Source organism: Cololabis saira, chromosome 15 (assembly GCF_033807715.1).
Source record: "Cololabis saira isolate AMF1-May2022 chromosome 15, fColSai1.1, whole genome shotgun sequence".
Classification (NCBI taxonomy): domain Eukaryota; kingdom Metazoa; phylum Chordata; class Actinopteri; order Beloniformes; family Belonidae; genus Cololabis; species Cololabis saira.
In genome coordinates, this window is record NC_084601.1 from 1,120,516 (window position 1) to 1,145,705 (window position 25,190).

A 25,190-nucleotide genomic window follows, 5' to 3' on the forward strand; every position below is an offset into this window, starting at 1 on the left:
GTTTCCGGAAATTTACCGGAAATTTTCCACCCCTTTGCAACCCTAGTCCCATGCAATCGAACTTCTGTGACAAAATCAATTCCGTTGCTTTATTTTCTATTGGGTTGTCCTAACTGGCCGTGAGTTTAATGGTTTCAGTGTGGACAGAGAGAGTTTAATGGTTTCAGTGTGGACAGAGAGAGTTTAACGGTTTCAGTGTGGACAGAGAGAGTTTAACGGTCTCAGTGTGGACAGAGAGAGTTTAACGGTTTCAGTGTGGACAGAGAGAGTTTAACAGTTTCAGTGTGGACAGAGAGAGTTTAACGGTTTCAGTGTGGACAGAGAGAGTTTAACGGTTTCAGTGTGGACAGAGAGAGTTTAACAGTTTCAGTGTGGACAGAGAGAGTTTAACAGTTTCAGTGTGGACAGAGAGAGTTTAACAGTTTCAGTGTGGACAGAGAGAGTTTAACAGTTTCAGTGTGGACAGAGAGAGTTTAACGGTTTCAGTGTGGACAGAGAGAGTTTAATGGTTTCAGTGTGGACAGAGAGCGTCCGATGTCACGCAGCTCGACATGATAGTCGGACGCTCGCATTCAGTTACATGGTGTAAACGGATCTTAAAGCCTGAATTACGGTTCTGCGTTAAATCGACGCGTACCCTACGCCGTAGGCTCTGCGTTGGTGAAACGCGCAACACAGTTATTTACTCCGATTCCTCATCATTTCATTTCTTATGTTACAAGACAAATGAACCATGTTAACTGTAAAGAAATCACAACACTGAATGTTCACAAATGGCAACTTTATTGTTAAAAAATAAAAGAAGATAAGTTGTATATAAATAACATGTATGCACTATTGCTGGCTCAAGGAAGGGCCGTGCGTCTTCTGAAGGTGTCGTTGAACAGATTCAGGTGCTTGGAAGATCTGAAACCATAAACAGAAGAAAATGTATTACGGTACTAATAGAGCTCCGTAACCTGGAGTAACACCGGAGCTAAGCTAAATACTTAGCCCATGCAAAGATCATACTTGTAAACAAATATAAATAACATAAAAAATTAACGTCACTTACCGCTGACTCGTGTGCAGTTGCCGGGTCCGTACTGTTGGTTCTGATCCTTTGATGAGGGTAAATGTCGATGCAAAAATGTCCCTCGTTGTTGAAACCATGGATGTATTATAGAGCTGGATGGGAAATTGAAAATGGCCGCCCATTCATTTCAATGCATTTATCTCAGCCAGCGCATACGCTGAAAAAATCTCTGACTTCCGGGTTTACTTCCGCATACACTGGCCCATAGAGCATGCACAGTTGAGTCACCTCCCATGATGCTCTGGGGCCTCCCATCATGCCCCGGGGCAATGACGCGAATATTAATATAATATGTATTAATATAATATATGAATTAATGTATATTATTACATGTATAGTATTACATATATTATTAATGTATTAATATAATATAATTACATAATATATATTAATCCGTGGAATGCACGGACACAGCTGTGACGTCAGCCGTGACGTCACGCCCAGAAAGAGACTTTTCTTTGACTTTTCTGGCCGTTATAAAACATTTTTGACTGATAAAGTCCATGACTTAAAAATATAGAATACAAAGATTAGTAATTGCCAGTAATTACAGCTGGAGGTGTCCTGTGAACAGTTTTAGAGACTTCTCTTTTACTATTGCGGTCTATGGGGAAAAAAGCTTTCTGGGCCCCATGGGATTTTTTGTTGCAGTACCACGGCTGGCCACTGGAAAAAATCGGCGCGCCTTCTGAGTGCGAGACCCGGGGGCTGGTTGAAACAGTCACCGCTTCTGAACAATGGTGGAAGCTCCGGCCGGTGGAGTTAGTTGTGGGCGTGGTTTCAGCAGCGGAGGACGACCTATGGAAATCTGCTCCCGTTGTTATGTAACGACGGGAGCAGAATCTTATTGGCTCGTAGAAGTCACATGACACTGGATGGATCATCTGGGCGGCTGTACAGACACTGCAGAATTTGGTTGCTTTCCTCCTTCTCTGAGTTGACAGGCTGAGGGGAGACCACTTTATATATGTTAAAGCAAGAAAAAACGTGTTTTTCGTAATAGGTCCCCTTTAAGAATACAGCCCCTCTGGGTCTGGCACCCCAACACAAGACTGCCAGGAACCAGACCCGGTTCATTTAGGTTTTTGTGTGATGATGGAAATGCAGATAACGAGGTGCTGAGCTGTACTGCCTGGTGGACGAAGGCCATAGGTGATCTTTCTGAATCATTCTGTCCTTATTTGTCTGAATATTCATTTCTGATTTTTGTTTTAAATGTTGGCATCTTTTTTTTTGTCTCAGATGACTGACAGAATTTTTCTTGATAGGTTTCTCATTCAGCTGTATCGTCTTTTCCATCGTGCGTGCGCCGGGACGGACGGTGGGTTATATGCTGATAATACAGTGGAGGGCAATACATATCATTCATTTTTCATTTCTGCATGTTAATGATATTTTTGTATCAAACCCAAAGTTGAGCAAGTAAACGTGACTCGCTTGGGTGCACTGAACATAATGGGGCCTCACTGACATTCTCAGTAACATTAAAAGCATTTGTTAAAGCGCGTACATTAAAAATTAAACTCACTTTGAGGGCTGTGTTTGTTCAGGCATCACTTGATAGGTAGAAGGAAAAAAAGACAGGTCCTGAGTTTCATATAGGTTTGTCCCTCTATTGTGTTTCTATTTTTTAAATTGTGAGCGCTCTTGTCCTCTGGATAAAATAACTTAATACACATAGATATGTTATGATTGGCATTGGGACTCTGCTTCTTTCAGCCCACTATTTCATTTTGGAGAGCTCAGTTTTTATTAGGAGTTTGATATGAAGGCTGTTTCGCTCTCTTTTTTCTCAGTACGTTTCCAGCACAGATACCATGTGGAGTTCAGCTTTCTCGTAAGAGGGCCATTTCGTCTCCTAGCAATCAAATCACAATCAAATCTGATTCAACCAGCGAGTTTGCATGAAGCAGAAATTTGAATAAGGGCTTCCAGCATGTGCTTAACTACACAGTCATTTTTCACTTAATTCCCTTGTTTTCTCACTCCGAGTCTGAAGTCCTTGTTATATGGTCAACCCCAACTTATCTGAGAGTAATTCAGGTTTTTCTTTGACTTTATTTTCAAATTCAATGACAGGTTATTCAGTCTTTGCAGTCTTTGCCAGACTTTCATAGATATGTCCTCATTTCACTGGTTTTAGCTTTGTCCTTCTAAGTCCCATAATGTCTTTGAATCTTTTATGTCACTTATTTATTTTTCATTTTCTTTGTAGCATTATGTTCAGTACTCAATAAAATGTCCCTCTTTGAGGTCTCCAAACTATTTTAAGAAAACAATGACTTTTCAAAGTATCTATGTGATAACTTGAGGTGTCCTGTAGTTCTCATGGTCTTCTGTCCCTACGACTGTCATAAAACACCTGATGGGACTGGGGAATTCTGTCCTGGTCTTTTGCAGCAACTGCATATTTCTTTTGTCAATTTTTGGATATTAGCACTTGCCCTATACCCAATCTTTTGTTGTTGTCTGTATTTTTTTATCAGTGTAATACACAGTGACCAAAAATGAGTTTGTAAGTAAAAATAATAGCGTTTGTACACAGTAGAGGACAGAGTAGAGAACCGTGGTTGTTTTAACTCTATATTTTTATTTGTTTAAACTACCGTGGTGTATGTGTTGGTGTTGGTAAACTTTGGCTTCTGCACCATTGGGTGTGTTGTACACTTTCTTTGGGTTAAAGGAGCATGAGGCAAGAATAAGAAGTGAGACTCATTAGCGCCACGACGGCCGTCGGGGTTCCTGCAGCCAACAGCGAAGCCGGCACGGGAGCGCGCACGGACTCCTCACAGCACTGCAGGTGATGTGACTGAGTTGTTTACCCGGTCGTTTGCTGGCTGTGGAAGAATCCATGTCTACCCAAACAGAAGTTTGGATCCACCGCGCTCATCTTCTTCCTGTATCCAAGCCGAGCGCCGCCGAGAACGCGCAAGCAGCGTCATGTGACGTCACATCCGCAGGACAGTGCGGGAAATTCGGGACCAGAATTGCAGCACATTTTGCAGCACACAGCCTGTTCAAGGCAAAGGAGAGATACACTAGAGGCAGCGGCGTAGCTATAGACAGTGCAGGCAGTGCAGCTGCACTGGGGCCCGGCACGCCAGGGGGCCCGTCACGGGCCCATGATGAGTGCGAGCGGGCCCCGTAAATAACTTGTGACTAGAGAAGTCCTACATGAGCCCCATTCACACGTCATTAACGTAACCGCCTCAATGGGAGGACAGCCCGCACTCGCGGTAATTTATACATCATCTCCTCTAATATGTATTGTACACGTTCATCTGGGTCATGGTGTCACCACTTCGGTTGGAGAAAAAGTCAATGAATCACAGTATTAGTGTACTTTGTTATTTTATATAGAGAAAATATAATAACACTGACACAAACTCAAAACGTGATGAAAAAAGATATATCACGTTATGCAGAGATTAATTATGGGTAATATGTGTATGCTGCATGTCGAGTCGACCAATCAGGATTGATCATGTGACAAGACGAGATTAACCGGTGCTAAAAATGCGGGGTTGTACAATGACAATAAAGCACTTTCATTTACCGTAACTTAAAATAGCTTGCGTTGTTTGCTCATTTCAGCACCACAGACAGTAGACAGCTCCATATACCTGCTTTTTGTCACAGTGCACTCTTGTGACTCCATTATGCAACAGCCAAAAATAGAATTCACATTTGTAACAAATATCCATTGGAGAACGAGAACTCAGAACTAATTTAAAGTTAAAAATATATATATCTGTAAGAATCACTTCTTCCAGCAGCAAAGACGCTGGTCAATACAGCACAGCTGTAGCCTATAATGTATTGAAGGGGGAGAGGCGGAGCTCCCAGCATGCAACGCGTAATTGAATGAGGTTTTATTTTACATTACTTTTTGTTTTCTACTGATTGTAAAGTGAATGTGCAGCGATGTATTAATGTTGATATAAACTTTTACTCAGCAAGGGAATGTTTCAGTGGATAAGAGTCACCGCACGCTTATGATATTAAAGTCTAGTCTAGCCACCGTGAGTGAGTAGGTCTATTCAGTTAAAGACGTTGTCCTGCAGTTTGCGTCTCAATGTACAGTGCGACATACTAAAGGGCCCGTACATCGGTCTTGCACTGGGGCCCGTAGACATAACGTTCCCCCACTGACTAGAGGGCTCATTCTTTTTGGTTTGGAACGCTTCATCTGACATTATTACTAGAAAACTTAAAACGTGTACGCATTTTTTTCATAAATCCTGCCTCATGCTCCTTTAAGCGAGAAATGATTTAAAAGATGTTACGTGTCTTGCTCTCTTCTTTCAGATCGCTGTAAATGTTCTACAACTGAAACGAACTCGAAAATTCCCTCATAGGAAGATGATTAGAGCTGAAATCCACAACACGTCATGTTTTTGGTATCAAAACAGAGTAAAATATTACTAAGGTGTGACATTTTATGACTATAACATAATCTCATTAAAGTAAGAAATCTGTAGAGTTCCCTTTGTTTATCAAGCTCCAAAAGCTGAGAATCAGCTTCTGCAATTTCAGCTTGCGTTTGTTTCACGAGTTTATGCAATTCCATGTCTTTCTAGTTCCTAATTTGATGTTCTGACTGGGTTACTGCGCTGTGCTGCATGTTCAGTTTGGTGGAACTGAAATAAAGAGTTGATTTATTCAGCAGCAGCAGCCTCGCGCCAAAAAGGACGGACATGCGTGTGAAGTTGAGCTTCAGGTCTGATTCCTGAGCTGGTGTTGTTTAATGCTGTACTTGACTGGGTGGACTTTCCAATATGTTGTACACGTCAAAGTTCTCCTCTGGTACATGACGTGTTTACACCTGGAATACATTAAAATCGTAAACATTTGTCCGTTTCACAGGGAATCTACTGAGGCACAGTGGTTTCTGACTGAAAGGCAGCAAGGGAATACATCTATGTCAAGAAACAACACATGCACATGCACACACACAAAACAGGGGATGTAGGTCTGACCCTGTGTGTGTCCATTTGCAGGAGGTACCTATCAAAAATAAACAGGCTCAAAACAAAACAAAATTCAGAACTCGCTCTTAAACACTAAATAGTGAGTGTTTTTCCTTGCATTAAAAAAAAAAATGGCTTCAGCTTCTTTCTGAATGACACCTGATTTGTGCCCCCAGTGACCAAGGCACCGCAGGCACGTCTAGTCTTTAAAGGAGACCTATTATGACATTTAATGTATATTTTAAACAGGCCTTGAATGTCTTAAAAACAATCAAAAGCTTGTTTTTTCTACATAAATCAGAAATTCAGCCTGTGGGACATTGTGTCTCTTGTTTTACCGTTTCTAACCTCCTTCTCTATGAGGGATTCTGAGGGGGCGGGGCTATGATAATGAGGCTCTGTGCTGATTGGCTGCCTGAATGACGTGTAGCAGGGGAGGCAACAAAGCCTCTCCGGGGAGAAGAGCAGCGGCTCCGTACACTATTAAAGCGTGTCCCATGCAATCGAACTTCTGTGACAAAATCAATTCCGTTGCTTTATTTTCTATTGGGTTGTCCTAACTGGCCGTGAGTTTAATGGTTTCAGTGTGGACAGAGAGAGTTTAATGGTTTCAGTGTGGACAGAGAGAGTTTAACAGTTTCAGTGTGGACAGAGAGAGTTTAACAGTTTCAGTGTGGACAGAGAGAGTTTAACGGTTTCAGTGTGGACAGAGAGAGTTTAACGGTTTCAGTGTGGACAGAGAGAGTTTAACGGTTTCAGTGTGGACAGAGAGAGTTTAACGGTTTCAGTGTGGACAGAGAGAGTTTAACGGTTTCAGTGTGGACAGAGAGAGTTTAACGGTTTCAGTGTGGACAGAGAGAGTTTAACGGTTTCAGTGTGGACAGAGAGAGTTTAACGGTTTCAGTGTGGACAGAGAGAGTTTAACGGTTTCAGTGTGGACAGAGAGAGTTTAACGGTTTCAGTGTGGACAGAGAGAGTTTAACGGTTTCAGTGTGGACAGAGAGAGTTTAACGTATTCAGTGTGGACAGAGAGCGTCCGATGTCACGCAGCTCGACGTGATAGTCGGACGCTCGCATTCAGTAACAAGGTGTAAACGGATCTTAAAGCCTGAATTACGGTTCTGTGTTAAATCGGCGCGTACCCTACGCCGTAGGCTCTGCGTTGGTGAAACGCGGAACCATAAATCAGCCTTTAGTCACCTGAAGAGGGAACGGGTCACCTCGTCTTCACACTAATTCACACAGGAAGATTTAATTGAATTCTAAACAGTTACACCACAGTTATTTACTCCGATTCCTCATCATTTCATTTCTTATGTTACAAGACAAATGAACCATGTTAACTGTAAAGAAATCACAACACTGAATGTTCACAAATGGCAACTTTATTGTTAAAAAAAAAATAAAAGAACATAAGTTGTATATAAATAACATGTATGCACTATTGCTGGCTCAAGGAAGGACCGTGCGTCTTCTGAAGGTGTCGTTGAACAGATTCAGGTGCTTGGAAGATCTGAAACCATAAACAGAAGAAAAATGTATTACGGTACTAATAGAGCTCCGTAACACGTTATGTAACGACAGGAGCAGAATCTTATTTGCTCGTAGAAGTCACATGACACTGGACGGCTCATCCGGGCGGCTGTACAGACACTGCAGAATTTGATTGCTTTCCTCCTTCTCTGAGTTGGCAGGTTGAGGGGAGACCACTTTATATATGTTAAAGCAAGAAAAAACATGTTTTTCATAATAGGTCCCCTTTAAGTAAAACAGCTGAGACCATGTTTGCTCCGTAGTTGTGTAGTAGTTGTGTAGTAGTTGTGTAGTCGTGCACACTAGTTGGTCCTTGGATCGTTAACTCGTTAAGGAAGTTAGATTATTGTGAGAGAACTCCTGAATAGATTTGATGTTACAAAAGACTTGTTTTAATATGCTAATAACTTGCTTGTACATGGTAGTACTCTTCCATACGAACAACACATTTTTCTGAATGCCCTCATTTCTTCACATGCACCTTGTGTTTGATAAATCTGTGCTGCATCTCCTTTCTACAAGTCAGGATTTTAGGGCCAGATACTGTTCTGCATGTCAAAAGTTAACATTTCATAAGTAAAAGGTAATGTTGTTAAAAGTGCAGGACATGGAGAGGCTGCAGTCGGTATCAAGGAAGTGTTGGCGTGTGATATTTGGCCCCTGAGAGAGCAGAGCCTTCTGTCATGCCAGCCAGCCGTATTCTGATCTCTTTGTGTCCCATTTCTTGGGGAAACCTGAACTTATCTCACAATGCATCTGGATAAGATACTTTCTCCTGAATCTATCTCTCCCTTTTCTTCACCTTCTCTCAGCAGATTTATAAATGCATGAGAGAATTGGGATTCAAAGTTCCTTTGGAGTGTGGAGTACTGGTTCCTGGATTTGGACATTTCTCCCCCTGACTGGATCTGCCCTGAGGCTGCTGCTGCTCAGACAGTCCTCAAGTCAAGGTAAGGGGTTTTTATTTCACTTTACACTTTTCTTTTATTTCATTTCTTCTTTTCTTTGATCATAAGCTTGAATTTAAAGATTGTATTCATTTGCCATGTATATATGTATAATATAATATAAAATATGATTTTTAAATAACGCCAGAGAAAACACATTATATCTATTATATAAAGAAGTGTCGGAACTTCAACATTTTCAATAACCAACAGGGGCTGGACGTCTATGAAGAAGACATCTACTGCTTTGTACAGGTTTTAGTATGGCGTATAGCATAATGAGCATCTTACAGTGTGTTTGGAAGACTTTTCAAACCTCAAATAAATTGATATTGCTAACTGAATGATGAGGCTAAACAAGATTTTGGTCATGGTATCAGATGGAATGTAGACATAAATACTCACTGATATCAATGTCCGTATTTTTGGCAGTATGTTCAATATTGGTATAAGAACAAATCTATATTTTACCAAATTAATTAGGAAATGAGTCTCCACATGTTAATGGCTTTGTGCTCATGATTTATTACGATATGTATGCATCTTTGTCCATTAACGAAGTCCATTAACGAATAAAAGAAATATCTAGGTTTTTCCCTTTATGACATGTGTGATTAGTGGACATACCATGACTAAGGGAGAATTTATTGGCCAAAATGTTGTTCTGTGGTACAGTATGTGTGACTAACATGCCTGAAAAGGTTATTTTCAATAAATTGAAGGGTGTTCGAAAGTAAGCAAATCATTTTTAAGCTTATATTTACTAATAGTGTTGTCTGTTTGGCTTTTTGAAACATTAATACAACTATTGAAGCAGTGTGTAATCTAGTGGGTAAATATTTTTGACAGCCTTCTTTAAAGGATGAGTTAAACATCAAACAATCATACATGAGTGGTTGGCAGCTTATTGAAAAGAAGACCATTGCAGAAAAATACAAAGCTATTTTATCACAAAATCTGCTTTGAGAATTTGATAAATGTAGTTCACGGCTTGCTTCCTATGTGGAGAACCCATTATAGTAGGTTCAGTGCATGCGCAGGAAATGTATTATTTATTGTCAAGTAGAGCTTTCAGGAAAAGACAAAATGGTGCAAGACCAGGTCAAAAATAAACCATTTATTCCCCTTCTTTGCTGTCAGATGAAATACTTCATCTCTTACATATGAGCGCATAATAGTACATTTCTTGGGCGTCAGAACTGAGTTAAGAAGTTCAGTCCAAGAAATGGTTTCCTGGGAAGACACATGTGTTCCATCCTTGACAAATAATCAGACACATAAACTACCACTTGCTTCTTGTGTATGTGAATATGACTTGACAAGCTCCAGTGAAATTAATGAGTAAATACTTCAGCTTTTCTGCAGTATGGGCGTCAGGATGTGTGTGTGTGCAGACGCGTGCGCTGGTGAAGTCGGGAGTTTTCCCTGGATGCCTGAAGGTAGTGCAGAAATCCCACGGGAAAAGTGGAGGCTTAAGACCTGCTTGAACTTGAAACGGCATACAATCTGATAATATTCTGGATAAGAGATAAAACAGTTTATACAAGCCAGAAATGCTAAACATAGACCAGACTTAATATGTAAGCTATGGTATTTGGAAAATAAAGCAGTTGCTTTCAGGAGCTTTATATCATTAATATCAAAGGCCTCTAAATAATTTAAAATTTCTGAGGTCTAAAAAGAAGGCTGTACATCTGCACAAATAATTTCGGCAAATCATATTGTCTTATTTATATATATATAATTTTTAAATGTTTGCGTACCATTTAAAAATTGCCTGTAACACATAATTTTGAGAGATTGTCTTCTAGAATGACCTATTGCTGATTTATTCCATACCTCACATATCTAAATGATAGCTTCAGTGATGTGTTTGTGTTTCAGCGTAAATCTGTAATTGTGAGCGGGACTGGGGGAGATCCATTAACATGTACACTTCACGTGATTAACAGTGACGGCTTTTGTGAAGGCAGTTCTTCTTATATGAGAAACTGCTAATCAGCCCATTAATTAACTTGTCTAACAGGATCATTAGCACAACAGGTGCGTGATACATCATCACAAACTTAATGCTATTCTCTCTATAAACACTTAATGGGATACTTGATATAGTAGAAGTGATGTTACGTTGATGTTATGTTGATGAACTGGAGGCAACTGGGAATGTTTTAAAAATTGGGAGCAACTTATTTTCGTGAACTTGGATGTTTTGGTTAAAAAGAGGGATTGTGGTGCAAAATAATGACTTTTAGTTCGTTTTTTCTTATTATTTGATCTAAAAGAAACACATTTCTTGATTGTGGCAGGAAGAAGGCATTTTTTGAGGTCAATGTGGAATTTTGGGGACATTGGTGAACATTTTGGAAAGTGGAGATGTTTCTATAATGTTGGGATATGTTTTAACAATGTCAAAAAAGGCTTGTTTTAAGGATTCCAAGTGGAGGAAAAAACATGCTTTGTTTCAAGATTTATTTGGATGATTAATTTTTACCTTAGTTTCACAGTAAGCTCAAAATGAAGAGGTGTGTGAGGTGTATCCAGATCTCATGAACTCCGGTGCTTTCCGGACTTCAGCTGACTGTCACAGGGTGGGAATGGCTCTGCTGTTGTCAGATTCTGCTGTAGACGGAATGGGCCATGCACATTCTTTAGGAGGACAACTGTCGGGTGTTTCTTATAAGCCCCTTTTACATCGCTGTACACCCTGTTTATTACCCTCATTTATCACGGCGCCTGTCCTTTTGACATGACCTGCCATGGGTTGGGCGGCGAGGTGGCCCCTCAATAACCTGCCCCCAGGGCACAATTAAACGTTGCTACAGTCTGATGTAATCAAACTGATGTGGGATGGCAGGACCTGGGTTTATTGATAAGAAGGCTTCCGCCAGCTCCTCACCCTCAGAGACGTGGACGCCATAAATCGGCTTATTAGGCATAATACGCAACTGGCTACTATAATGACAGACGGTGGCTTTGCATGAAATGAAACTGGGGTCATTAACCAAGCGAAGAGCCTCAGAACGAAGCTCTACCTGGTCAACTACCACTGGACTGCTCTCATTTTGTGCTACATGATTTCGGGGCAAAGCAAATCAATATCCTGTTGCTTTTCAGGCAAGCATAGATGGGGCTCCGTCTCCTGCACCAGCTTCTCCAGCAGACACACAGCAGGGCCTTCCCCTTCCTAACACCTCCTGACTCTGTTTTACTCCCCTCCCCTCAGGCCCCGGGGAGGCAGGAACATTTACACCGCCCAGAGTTTTTAGTTCAGAGAACATAACGGGGTCTAATCTAAAATCATTTATAGTGTCATATGCTCCGCCAATGGTGATTGTAGCAGGTATTATGTTAGGATGTATAGTGACATTGTGCTCACTTTAAACAGAGCCAGAGTTCTCAGCGGTGCAGCGAGGAGTGGTCAGCCTGTGCTACGTATAAACTGTTTAGTTTGAGATGTTGTTCTATACTGTGTTGAAGAAAGTTAATTTGGTTGTTGATATGCAACAGACATTTTCCAGCTCAACAAAGGCCAAAACCATCCGTATCAGTGGGTTTTTTCAGGACTAGTAGCAGAGTTAAGTGTGCACTCCCAGATTGAACATCAAGTTTGACTTGGACGGTCAGACCGGTGACCTGTCTCTATCTTCAGCTTCAGCTTCTAGCTTCAGTTTGCTGAGAGTTGCCCTGATATCCGTCTACGACCAGCAGTGGGTCTGTTTCATGGTTGTCTTTTTTCATTTCAAAGTCATTTTTTATTGAAGCAACGTCAGAGAAGTTCAAGTTAGGGCTGAAATGATGGCAAACATTTCCGTCTTTCTTACATCTTGAGAGAAGGTAATTTTTGTACATAGAAAGTAGGAAGAAGACATTTAGAAAATCAACACGACTTCCTCTGAAGAGGTCTAATTGGACTTTAGCATCTGGGTATTCATGTGTCCTCTTTGAAAATGGTTTTCAGTTCTTGTTATGGTCTTCAAAAGATGCTTCACGTGTCTGTGTGAAAACCCTGTTACGCAGTAAGAAGCCATAAACTGAGACTGCATCCAGGGTCACATTTGGCTTTTATTTGTTTAACAGCTTTTCAATGTCAGTCAGTGATAACACTTTTTAGTAATGTTTTTTTAATTAGTCTCTAATGATTGAAGTCCCATCTGTGTTTTAATGCAAAGCACTGAACCTGATGGACAGAATGACTTTTTTTTTAAATTAATGCAGTTGCAATTAAAAAATTGTTTCCAATAGTATTTTCAGTAGTTCTTTGCAGTAGCCTAAGGTTTGGTTCATTACATTAAGAAAAAAAAAAGAAGAAAAAAACATGCTACAGGTTGCATATTATGCTTCATTAATGCTTTTAAGTATCACAGATAAATACTGACCTCACTGAGGTTCATGCATGAGATGTATGTGCAGTGATACATTTGACGAAAATAGTGTTAAAATAACCCGGAGGGTTCACGACGGCGTCACGGCGTCACGGCAGCGGCGTATGCTCTGCGTTGGTGTAGCACAGAACCATAATCCAGCCTTTATAAATATTCTTTTGCCATGTTTTAGTTTAATGGCAGTTTCAAATCTCACTTCCTGTTCTGTCAAAAGAAATGTAACCAGATTATCTGGACCAAAAACACCAATACTACTTTGGTGCTTCTCCTCCTTCTGTCTGCTTTGGTATGATGGAGCACTCTTTCATTTTGACTCATTCATTAATACCAATGTTTCATTACCTGAAAGCTCCTGGAATTTGAAATATAGGTTAAAATGTTTAAAAAAAAACGCCATTTTCAAAAGATGATTCAAAGGTTATGGACAACACCACGTTATTATTCAAGGACAAAACATGTTCAGTACCTGGACACAAGTACTCAGAACTGCAAACATGATTATAATTTTCTTAAAATAGAAGTAGGGATGTAAACAGTTAATGGACTATCGATTATTGTGTAAAAGAAGATTGTTTAAATTAAAATCGACTGGCAGTTAGTTGCCCTTTCTACTAGTGGTGTCTGTAGGCTTAAACACAACACAAAATTCTTCTTCTTCTAGGCACCAAGCCTAGAAAAATGTGCTTGCTTTCTAACATAGATGCGGTCAAAATGATGTATGGACGGGCCATTTCAAACTAATCATAACAAAGACATGAAATGTACATTATGTTGTGCTACATTAAAGTATAACAGCTCAACAAGTTCACTATGTTACCACCTAAATAGCTTCCACTGAGCCGTGTCGCATTGAGCCGTGTCGCATGCAGCGAGCGAGTGGGTGGAGGGCGAGTGTGTGATGGAGGGAAAGCGGAGGGCGAGTGTGTGATGGAGGGAAGGCGGAGGGTGGTACTGTGAGGATATTCAGCATGACTCAAGTATTGAGTCAAGTATTTATTTGATTCAGTATTTACTCAAATAAAGGCACATGGCTTTGTGTATTTTGACTGATTTGAGTACCAGGATTTTTCGAGTCTCTCCGCCTAGTAAAGGCAGGCTATTGTATATTATATAAGCTTTAAGGTCAAAGTAATTATTGCCTTTTGAACATCTTCAATTACAAAAAGGTTATAATCTAATAGCCAACTGTTATTGGCATGTTGGGAAGCTGTGTGATGAGCAGAGTTGATGCAGTAGTTTGTGTCTTCTAACATGTTTCACAAAACTGACTGTACACCTGCAGAACAGCCTCCTGCTGTAACCTGCCTGTGTGTTTCTGTTGCAGTAATTCCACACACATAAACACGGTTCAGTACTAAGGCCATAGTCTGTATATCAAGTGAAATTATAGACATAAGTGAAAACACAGTCTTAAACTACTACATTAGCTTTTACTGCTATTGTCTAATTAAATTCCCTCCTTAAAGGTGTGAAAGATACATCCTAGGATGCACTGGGACACATCATCAGTGATGGGTCTGAGATCATCGGGGGTTTCGGGTCTTTCAACAATCATACCCCCTCCTTCAGGTGACCCTGCCGGGGTTGATCAAGCCCCGGCTTGTGTCACAGTAGCATTGGCCCACAGATCGCTCCTCCTGATCCAAAGCCATGTCGAGGATCTCTCTGCTGCCTCCATGGTGGACTTGATGGCTTTCCTTTTTGCAGCCCCCGTAATGCCAAGTAGCGTGAACACCTTGCACAGTGAGCGGCCAGCAAACCCTCTACAGCTACTTCAATGGGCTCACAGCCTTCCAGCCTCTTCTTCGGCATTGCTCGACCAGCTCCTGGTACTTCGACCCGTTCACCTGCCTTGAAGACACTGATGGAAGCACAATGTCTGGCCTCAAAGACGCTGTTGTGACGTGGTCTGGAAACTTGAGCTGCTTGCCCAAGTCCACTTGTAGATCCCAGTCAACTGCTGAGGTGAGGAGGCCAGCTGCTGGTTTGGGCTGTACCTGCGGCTGCTCTCCAGCCTTGATAAAGGCAATGTTCCTCTTACCAGGTTGTTGCTTGCTGCTGTTGCTTTTGGCCACGATGGTGAAGATGGCTTCAGCAATGGTCTTCAGCACTTGGTCGTGCCGCCAGTGGTAGCGGCCCTCCCCCAGGGCTTTAGAGCAGCTGCTTAGGATGTGCTCCAAAGAGCCTTTCCTGGAACACAGCGCACAGGCAGGAGAGTCAACCATGCCCCAGAGATGGAGATTGGCTGGGCTGGGTAATACATCGTAGACAGCTTGGACCATGAACTTGATGCGCTGCGGTTCAGCCTGCCTGAACTCAGACCAGGTCACCTTCCTCTCCAGCGCTCCCTCCCATCTTGTCCATGCTCCTTGCTGCTGCATGCCCACCATCCTGCTGGTCCGTTCCTCCTCAACCCATGCCCGCACCTCCTTCAGGACTCCTCTTCAAGGCTGCTGAAAGGGAGCTGGAGTTTGTTGGTCTTCCCATATAGAGCTGCACTGCATAGGCTCCGTGGAAAGCCCATCCAACGGCGGAGGTAGCTACTGATCTTCCTCTCTAGAGTCACCACTGTAGACAAGGGCACTTCATACACCAACAGAGGCCAGAGAACCCGGGGTAGGATGCCATGCTGGTAAATCCATGCCTCAAACCTCCCAGGTAGGCCAGACTTGTCAACAGCCAATAGCCAGTCTCAAGCTCCTTGATGGTTGTTTGGAATGCTGCAGTGTCCTCTTGACCGGTTTCTCTGTGATTGATGGGATTGCTGTGCCATCCACAAAGAAGCAAAACTTGTCCACCACCTTTCCCTTCTTCAGCGCCATGGCCCTGGATTTTGTTGGTTTAAAGCTCATTCTTGCCCAGGAGATTAGCTTTTCCAGGCCCTGGAGTAACCATCTCGCACCGGGAACCGATGTAGTGGTGACAGTGAGATCGTGCATGAAGGCTCTGATGGGGGGCTGCCGAGTGCCAGATTTAGACAGAGGGCCTCTGCACTCAGTTTCAGCTGCCTTGACTACCATGTCCATGGCTAGGGTAAAGAGGCTAACTGAGATTGTACACCCAGTTATGATGCCCTTTTCAAGCCTGTGCCAATCTGATGTTGTGCTCCCAGAAGTGACTCTGAGCCTGAAGTTCCCGTAGTAGTTCAGGATGAGATCCTTGATCTTCCTGAGTACATGGTGTCTTTAGTCTCCACGAGTTTGTGGGGTATGAAGCCAAAGGCATTGGCAAGGTCGAGCCAAAGCACAGCGAGGTCTCCCTTACCCTCCCTGATCAGCTGGGAAACTACGCCAGTGTGTTCCAAGCATCCTGACACACCGGGGATACCACCTTTCTGGACCGAGGTGTCAATTTAGGCATTGCTGAGGAGGAATCCTGTCAACCTTCTGGAGAGGATGCTAAAGAAAATCTTCCCCTCAACACTAAGGAGCGAGAGAAACTACTTTGAAACTCTTGTTTTTAATAGGGCTTTTATTGTGAAAGATGTGGATGCAAGCCAATCAACAAAAGACCTGACTGATTTGAAATATTTTATTATGAATGATGACATATGCCAACATAGTAAAGGCTTTTGTGGGGAAGAAATGTACACAGTGGTGATTTGGATTTATCCAATTACTTTTGGGCGTTGGGCAAGTGGGAGAGATATTCTTCAAGCCCCGGCAAAAGAAGACGTAACCGCACTCTGATGCCAAAACTTGATACTTTAATTTTTAGTTGAGCACAAATGTAATACTCAGAACATGCACTCTGAATCCTGACAAAGTGTGAATATTCCTGTTGTGGTGGTTGGTTTAAGATTACAACTGTGTTACAAGTTAGTGTTTATTGTGATGCACTATTCATAGCTTTCAAAGCACAAAGTCTGCATCTACCTCATGCAGTTGAAGGAAAACATAGTGGTTATATTTACAAATTCTCAGCATCAGATCCCTGATCGGATGGCTCTGTGGTGGCATGTTGTCTATGTTTAACCCCAGCCATCAAGAACCCCCCTCATTGCTTGTCTAAGCTATTGATCCATTGCCTGCACTGGAACACAGCATTTAAAAAAAAATATATTTTTATTAATTCTATTGTCAGGAATTAAAAATCAAATCAAAATGTTGAGCATCTAAAAATGTACAAGCTCTGTATTCTGCTCTTTAGAAGTTAACTCTTATTCAAACCTCGGAGGCAGATTTACCATCCCAAACATTTGTCCTCGTTCTTACTGGTCAGGGATTAAGGCCAAGGAGGATTATCTGATCCCTGCTCTGTTGAAGGCCTGAGACGCCCTACTGCTCAGTGACACACCCCACATTTGCAAAAGAACACTGTTGCTATGGTGGTTTAAACCCCCCCAAAACACAAAGGAGGATCTCAGCAAAACTCTTTCTGACTCTTCATCTTGAAAATTAAGATGTATAAACCTAAAAGTTGGATTATTTTAAATATAATCCTCGGTGGGATGTAACTACTCTGTTTTTCAACATACACTTGATCAGATTTAGATGATTGAACTAGATGTCCCTGGTCAAGTGTGTCATTCGGCAGTAGTACAAAATCTGTTATTCTGCTTTAGGAAGTGCCCCTGTGTGGTCATGCCTCTAACCTGCAGCCCACACCAGCATCAGTAGTCACTTTACATGTGAATAAAAGATGTCCATTATTAGACTACAGCTGACCAGGTTTTCACATGTAACAGTCAAGATAATTGGCACATTATGAGTTACAAACAACAGTCAATTGTTCACTTGATAGGGGTTTAATCAGCATACGTTTAGTATCAGCATAGTTTTCCAGATTAATCTTTACACATTTGAAGCTTTAATTTTGAACTTTTTTTTAAATTTAAAAATATCACTACATAAATTAAAAGTGAAAATAATATTTACTTTAAGGTCAAATACTCTAGATCATATCCTATGTTTCTCTGGAAGCAGGACGTACTGTTGGAATTACAGTAGCTTTAATAGAAACAAACTTCTCATTAAATTCACAATAAAATAGTGATGAACACAACCACTACATTCAATTCTAAAACTTTCAGCCTTTACTTACTTTGCATTTGTTAGATTTTATTTTTAATTTTCATTTCACTGTAGGGACATGTTTTATAATATTTCAAAAATATTTGTCCCAAACTGTTGCACTGATGCCACTGACAGAATAAAGTCAGTCCCACAATCCCTCTGTGTTTGTCCCTCGGTCCGAGGAGACGGACAGAGACGGGCAAGAACTCACAGGCGTCAAACAAACATTTGCTGTGGACGTGGTCTCTTTACTGAGACGTTAACAGGCTGAAAGGGTTAATCTGTTGGCAGCAGTTGGTGGGGTTTTGGTGGGACTGCTCGTCTGATTTTGGATTAAATCCGTATCGACCTCCTCCTCCCGTTTCTGTCCCGTCTTAATTCCCTCTGTTAGAAAAGGCTGTAATAATGCTGCTGACCACCCAAACCTCCCCTCAGGCCTGCACACATCCATTAGAATTAAAATGCGTTCCCTACCTTGTGAATTATCATTTTGTGTGTGTGTGTGTGTGTGTGTGTGTGTACTTTTTTTTGCTCTTTCTGGGTTATTAGTTTTTAGTTTCATTCTCAAAATATGGAGCTATCTTATAAAAATAATGAGCTGCATAAGTTGAAATTGTTAGCATGAACCCGATGACTGTGAGGATGCAGCTGAAGATGAGCTCGCAGCCCTTTCTGTTGACCTGGCAGCATCTCGGTGTTGGTCTCGTGTGAATAAACGCTCTAACCCACAGGTCAGGCCTTTCCATATCTTACAATTGAATCCCAGGAAGAATGCTCAACAGCAGGCCGTTGCAGGCTGCGTTGACTGTGGAGGCGTCTCAAAGCCCGTTGCAAAATAAAATCCATCCCTCAGAAAGCTAAAAAAATCCTGTCTTAAGAACAGTTGTATAATAATTAGGGCCCGAGCACTCCAGGGTGAAGGCCTTATTGTATCTGTAGGAATTTTTCTCGTTCTCGTTTTTCTTTTCCTTCTTCCGACCAAATGAGGGCCTTTTTTCCCCCTAAACGTGCCCCAAAAGTCACCAAATTTTGCAAGCAAGCCAGGCCTGGCGAAAAAATTTATATTTAATGGTTTCCATTAATGGGCGTGGCCTAATGGCTCAACAGCGCCCCCTAGAAAACTTTGTGCCTCAAGCCCCACAATACGGTTTGATGTACATGCACGAAAATCGGTACACACCTGTATCATGTCACAACTTAAAGAAAAGTCTCTTGGCGCCATGGCCCAAATCCAACAGGAAGTCGGCCATTTTGAATTAATCGTGTAATTTTGGCGCAATTTATACCATTCCTTCGGCCGTTTCTTCGCCCGAACCGTAACGTTCACCCAGGTGTTTATATATCAAAATGTTCGTCTTGATCCTGCGACAATGGGCATTACTTTTCTTAGTCAAAAGCGTTACTGTGGCGACGCTAGACGCCAAAAAGCGCGCCCCCCCTTCATCTGATTGGCCGATATTTGATAAATCCTATTTTTTGCCATAACTTTTGAATGACATAGATTGTACACCCAGTTATGATGCCCTTTGACATAGAGAGTCGTGGGTGGTGTCATCCAACTTAGTTTTGAGTCCTTGACCTTTTATTGGTGAAAATTGCACGTGCGAGGGCCCGTTCATCGCTGCTTGCCGCTTTAATTAGCATTATTTTCTGTTGCTTGTTTGTTTTAGACTTGCTTTCTGTAGTTCTACTACAACTGGAAGTGTTGTTAAGAAGTGATGTTTTAAAAAGTTATTGTACTGTATATAGAAAATAGAGGGTTTTGGATGGTTTGACTTTAAATGAAAATGGTGTCTTGAGGTTTTGGAAAACGGGTAGCACATCAGTGTAATCTTGATGTCTCCCCACTCTCCTCCGTTCCTCTGTGATGGCTGTGTTCAACTTATGGATGTATTTGAAAAGTAGTACAGGGGAAGTACTGCTGTAGTATGTTTCGCTCTCATAATAGAGAAATTTGACCTCCAGTGGAAAAACAAGAACCACCAAGTTTTTTCTCCTAATTTGGTGCTGATGTGTTGGTAACTGGTGTCTACTGCTGAAGTTTTGTTTCTTACGTCAGTATAGTTGTTGTGTGTAGTGGAACTCGTAATGGTCTCTGCATATGCAAAAAAGAGTTTGTACTTTGTAGACAACACCGGGAATCACTGGTAAGTAATGAAGGCAGATAGCACTGAGGAAGTAAAAATAAAATGGACCTGGACAACAACTGCTTGTAGTAAAAATTCAGCATGTTTTACTATTTCAGTGTCAGGAAAAAGCTGCATCTTGTTTAGCAGCGCGCTCTATTTCTGGCTAATCCTGCTGCGTGTTGACTCTCCTCATCCTCCTGCCTGGTTTCTGTCCAGGGTTGGCCTTTTTATAGCCCTAAAAGTTACCACCGTTTCAGTTTCTGACCTGGTTTCCCAAATAAGCTCATAAACAAACATCCTCCAAATCACAGGTCTGCTGCTTCTCTCTGGCGTAAAAATGAAGGGAAGAAAATTGAGACCTCCCGTTTGTCTTTGGGTCCCAGAGGTGGCCCACTTTAAGCAGGTGTTATTCTTTTTCTTTTTCTTTTTTTCTCCTAAAACTATGTCCCGAATTCTCGAAAGCTCGCATTTCCCTGTCTGACCCAAAAAGACGGACCTAAGGAGAAACTCTGCGCTGGGAATGTTTGACAAGTCAAGTGGGGAGAAAAAAAAAGAAAAAGAAAGGAGAGGAGGCAATTATATGAAGGTGAATTCAGTGTCTCTAAAGTGTGGAGGGTCTAGTTTATCTGAGTGTTTTCATTTTGTCAAGCAAGGACATGAGTGACCAGACTGCAAAAAAGCTAAATTTAGCATCTCTTCCAGAGTTGCAGCATTTCCTGCCGTTTGCTGAAATAAAGTGCTGCCCTACATCAGAGATGAGCTCTGATCCCTGCACCCTTCAGCATTAAGGAGAGAACATGTGCATATGGGAAATAAGGATTAAAACACTCAGTAGTTCTTCTGGTGTATAATATTACTACAATAAAGATGTGAGCAGTATTTTAGTATATTTTACAACATGAGCTGTGTGATGATGTGCAGCAGTTGTTCAACTATATCCTTCAAGTAAAACTACTCATAAATAGTTTATTCAGCTTGGTTTATAAATAAACTTTCTTGTTTTCCTTTATATCACTGCAGCAATGTAATGCTAGGAAACATGAAATGACATTTTTCAGGTTAATTTGAACAAAAACTAACACGTTTTTTTCGCACACAATCGCAAAGAGGTTTGAGATTTAAAATTCATATCTGCTAGGAAACTGATACGCTTGTCTTTTGTCAGTTTTAAAATGATGGATTGTGGGCACATTTGAGATCCTCCAACGTCCCAGAGGCGTTCGGGGACTTGGAGTTTCTATTTTTGATCAGATTCAGACATTGGTGAGAATCAGATTCCTCAAAGATGGGGGCGAATATTTAAATCACATGAAAATGATCTCAGAGATCTGCTGCAGTTTAATCTCACACTGAGCCTCTCGCCTCGGTCTGAAAGTAAAGATGAGGAACAAAGACGATATGTCGAATCGTTGTGCGAGTGGGGAGGCAGCGGTCCAGGTTGGGGAGGACGTTACGGAGCACGAGCAGCTCTAATCTACCAGAATGAATCTGATTATCATTTCTGAAAACATATCATAGAGAGGCTTACAGACCGCCTGCAGAGTACGAGCAGCAGCCAGACATGCTCTTACACTTGGCATTATACTAGGAGTGATTAAAAGCCAAAGCAGCAGAAATAACCTGACTGAAGACTTGATGAAAATAATGTGCTCGAGATCAAAATGACAAAATGCGAAGGTTTGAATCCAACTCTTTGTACCAACTTGATATGTATCCAATACAGTATAGATACAAACGTATACAGGACTGTCTCAGAAAATGTGAATATTGTGATTTTCTGTAATGCAATTACAAAAAATGTCATACATTCTGGATTCATTACAAATCAACTGAAATATTGCAAGCCTTTTATTATTTTAATATTGCTGATCATGGTTTACAGCTTAAGAAAACTTAAATATCCTATCTCAAAAAATTAGAATATTCTGGGAATCTTAATCTTAAACTGTAAGCCATAATCAGCAATATTAAAATAATAAAAGGCTTGCAATATTTCAGTTGATTTGTAATGAATCCAGAATTTATGACATTTTTGTTTTTTTAATTGCATTACAGAAAATAAAGAACTTTATCACAATATTCAAATTTTCTGAGACAGTCCTGTATTATGATCAAAGCAAATTAAAAATCAGCTCCACAAATGTTAAGGGTCATGACGGTCTGATGAGAAAAATAGAAAACCAAAACAAAAGGCTTGTTTGAAAGTGTTGCAATGAGAGACCAGAGTGGAGATCTTTGGCAATAAACAGACGCCTAATTCCAGCTTTCAAGCATGGCAGTAGAAGCCTGATGATTTGGGCCTTTTAGTTTAGTTCTGGAGAGCGCGCATGTCATTGACTTTAACCACTGACTTCACGCTGGTTGGCTGAGAATGAAAAGAATCCAGATGCTGCAACAGTCCAGCCTAAATCCAAGCCTGAGTCCAATAGAAATGCTGCTCTGGGACGTTCAGAGAGCTGTACGTGAACACACGTCTAGAAACCTCCTGCTTTGGCTCCGGTCACCACCGCGTCATGTCTGTTGTATTAAACTAATGGTGACTGCTCTGATACTTAGGAGTGTGCATCTTCCTTTCTACACAAATGTGAAGACTATAATTTTTGTCTTATAGTGTTTTACTTAATATCTAAAACCAAACTAAAAGGAATGTACCTTTAAGTTGAGGGCTTGTGTACCAGTATGTACTTTACGGCAGACAGTTGAGGGAGGAAACCGCAGCATTTAAACTTGGACTTCTGGGTTGTTTTCACCCAGAACTGAATCACCTGTTCAGCTGTTTCTTTTCTTCCTCCAATGCATCTCCTTCCATCCTCCGCTCCAACATTCCTGCTCCCTTCGGCTGTAAATCGAGCTCTGCTCTAATTCAATCACTGTGTTTTGTTGCCTCCGAGTGAGAGATGGCATGTTCATTAAAAAGAAATCCTGATTAGTCCAGAAGACTGATTTGTGTGTGTGTGTGTGTGTGTGTGTGTGTGTGTGTGTGTGTGTGTGTGTGTGTGTGTGTGTGTGTGTGTGTGTGTGTGTGTGTGTGTGTGTGTGTGTGTGTGTGTGTGTGTGTGTGTGTGTGTGTGTGTGTGTGTGTGTGTGTGTGTGTGTGTGTGTTGCCCATTAGTCATCCACTTAAGGCCTCCCTCCTGCCCTCTCATTTGTCTAATGGATGAAGACTTAAGCCCCCTTAAAATACAACGTGCACGCCGGCTGGACGTGCGCGCTGATCCATTAATTAGCTTAAGTGGACCCTCAGGCTTCTTCTCCGTCCCCCTCCCTTCTGTTCCCCCTCTTTCCTCCTTTGCCCTCTTTGTTTTCCAGCCGTCTTCCTGGAAAACGGCAGCCGCGTCCATCAATCCCTCCTGCAGGTCCATGTGCCTGTTCTCCTGCAGCCATAAAGTCATTAAAAGTGAAATGATTTAGTTCCTTTTTGAGGTGTTCGTACCAGCCACCGTCAGAGCATTCATGCCTCCGCTTTAGTCCCGCTCTCAATCTGTGAATCCTGAAAGGTTTCCAGGCAGGTTTCCAGCTTTTCCTGCCTACTTCTTAATATTTCTCCAGTAAATATTCAGCAGAGAGCAAGCATGGCTCTCAGTAAGCGTCGTCTACCTCTTCTTCTTCTCTGTGTGTGTTGAGTGGCTCGCTGGTGATTGGCAGTAGTTTATATTTTGGGAAAATTCAATCACAGGAGATGGAAGGGATTTTTACCTCAGGGGAAATTTTCATTTATCTCTACTTGAGGAGCCACTTGCATGGAGACTATTAGTCTGCTGGATTGTGCTACACAGGGACGGCGCTACAATGAGGCCCCAGGACAGTTGGCAGTGGTATCAACAAAGACATTTTAAAATTGAATATAATAAGGATTTCAAAGGATTGTTGTTAAGTAACAAGTTGTGTGAGCTTTTCAGGTCCCTTTTAAGGCTTCCAACTGAAGTTCATTGAAGCTTATTTCACCATTATTCACAATTTTTGGCAGAAGTATTTTGTAAAATATGGTCAAGTCAAAACAGAAGTGGTGAAAGGCTGGAAACAGGAAAATAACACAATATTCAGAGCAGACTGACTCAAGAAGCAACGGTCAGTATTCACCTCCCGCACAACCGAGCACAGTTTAAACTTTTACAGCAGCTTTCACATACACACATTTAGCTACACATACATATACACGCTCATACACACACACACACACACACACACACACACACACACACACACACACACACACACACACACACACACACACACACACACATATATCCACTCAGTCACATATACATACACACACACACACACAGACATACACACACACACACACACACACACACACACACACACACACAGACATACACACACACACACACACACACACACACACACAGACATACACACACACACACACACACACACACACACACACACACACAGACATACACACACACACACACACACACACACACACACACACACACAGACATACACACACACACACACACACATATCCACTCAATCACATACACGTACCACAGCCACGCAAACATATACACACACACACACACACACACACACACACACACACACACACACACACATATATCCACTCAGTCACATATACATACACACACACACACACACACACACACACACAGACATACACACACACACACACACACACACAGACATACACACACACACACACACACACACACACACACACACACAGACATACACACACACACACACACACATATCCACTCAATCACATACACGTACCACAGCCACGCAAACATATACACACACACACACACACACACACACACACACACACACACACACACACACACACACACACACACACACACACACACACACACACACACACATAGCCACAAAGACATGTGTACACACACACACACACACACACACACACACACACACACACACACACACACACACACACACACACACACACACACACACACACATAGCCACAAAGACATGTGTACACACACACACACACACACACACACACACACACACACACACACACACACACACACACAGACATACACACTGGCTTGTTCACCTGCATGCTTGCTCTGTAGTTTTTGGGGTTAGTTAGCGGTAGCTTAGCTCAGACTGTGATTTGGG

The 25,190-nt window shown here is 41.7% G+C and overlaps 1 protein-coding gene across 1 annotated transcript in view; it reads left to right on the forward strand.

Annotated features, from left to right (window-relative positions):
- The window catches only part of LOC133461213 (semaphorin-6D-like), a 236,928-nt gene that overhangs the window by 31,544 nt on the left and 180,194 nt on the right, over positions 1 to 25,190 (forward strand). Inside the window, 1 exon segment of the mRNA XM_061742029.1 lies at positions 8,391 to 8,528. The gene's annotated coding sequence lies outside the window, so the exon portion shown is untranslated.